The sequence below is a fragment of the Uloborus diversus genome, chromosome 5 (assembly GCF_026930045.1).
Source record: "Uloborus diversus isolate 005 chromosome 5, Udiv.v.3.1, whole genome shotgun sequence".
Lineage (NCBI taxonomy): Eukaryota > Metazoa > Arthropoda > Arachnida > Araneae > Uloboridae > Uloborus > Uloborus diversus.
This window is the reverse complement of record NC_072735.1, coordinates 146,665,774-146,666,928: the sequence shown is the minus strand read 5'-3', so window position 1 is coordinate 146,666,928 and position 1,155 is coordinate 146,665,774. Positions and strand designations below refer to the sequence as shown.

Genomic DNA, 1,155 nt, shown 5'->3' with positions numbered 1-1,155 from the left:
CAATATAAACCTTAACCACGTCTATTTTTATTTTACATTAATAACTTGTATATAATAATGCAAATTTTTTCGGAAGCAATTCTCCGAGCTAATTTTTTTTTTGCTTATTTGTATGCGTTTTCTAAACATTTTTTTCTAATGAAAGTACAAATAATTAATAAAAAATTTGCATTGAACTCGTACATTTAGCTTCAGACTGCAAAAGTCAGTAGGAAAAGTAAACTGTGGAGGCGCCGGGTATCGATCCCGGTACCTCTCGCATGCTAAGCGAGCGCTCTACCATCTGAGCTACGCCCCCTCCTTTAGCGGAAAGCCATTTCAGCAAAACAAAGCAAAAGTAGCTTGAAAACGCTTTTCTGAGCTCAAATGATGGATTTAGCAATCAAACCAAAACTAAAAATCTGTAGGAAAGAAAAATATAATATTGGTCATAGAGTAATGTTTTACGTTTGAACAGTTCATTTTGCAATTCAGACCTTTGACTAAACAATAGAATAGTGGGGAGGAAAACTTACGTTTGTAAAAATCAAAAATAATTCATTTACGAAAATAAAATTGATGAGAATCGTAAATGCTGATGAAGAAGTAATATTGGAGTTTTAAGTCTCGCGAATGATGTAAAAGTTCTTAGTTTCGCGAGTCTTAATTTCTGTGAAAATGAAGATATCGCTAATTTCGCGCGCTGGAAATTTCGCGAATTTTATACGATAAACAGAGCCAAAATTAAAAAAAAAAAAAAAAAAAAAAAAAAGGAAAAACGAAATTGCAAGGCTGAAATTTTCACAATGCGAAGTTCGTTGGATAAATCATCACGAAAATAAGTGCTTTTCAGTAGGTATTCAAATTTCACAACAGTAACCTTCATTTTATATTTTTAGCTATAACTTTTATTTTCAAATGATTTTTTTTTTTTTTTTTTTTTTTTTTTGAGGAATGTCTTTAGAATTAAAAAAAAATAGTACAAAAAACTCGATAAGCAATTTATTGTTGATAATCGGTTAATAGCTGAATTCGTTTAAAATAAATGTTTTGCAAAGCATTTGATTTTTTTTGTAACCAATCAAAGTTCTCGCAATGAAGGATTGACAGTAAAAGTTAGTTATTTTTTATTCATTTATTGCTTTTACGACTATTTATGCGCATTTGTGCGCGTCG

General features: G+C 30.3%; 1 non-coding gene across 1 annotated transcript; it reads right to left on the bottom strand.

The window, feature by feature from the left end:
- Positions 1-225: 225 nt before the first annotated feature.
- On the bottom strand, positions 226-298 carry Trnaa-agc (transfer RNA alanine (anticodon AGC)). The gene has a single exon. It is a non-coding gene; the product is annotated as a tRNA-Ala (tRNA).
- Between the last annotated feature and the right edge of the window lie 857 nt (positions 299-1,155).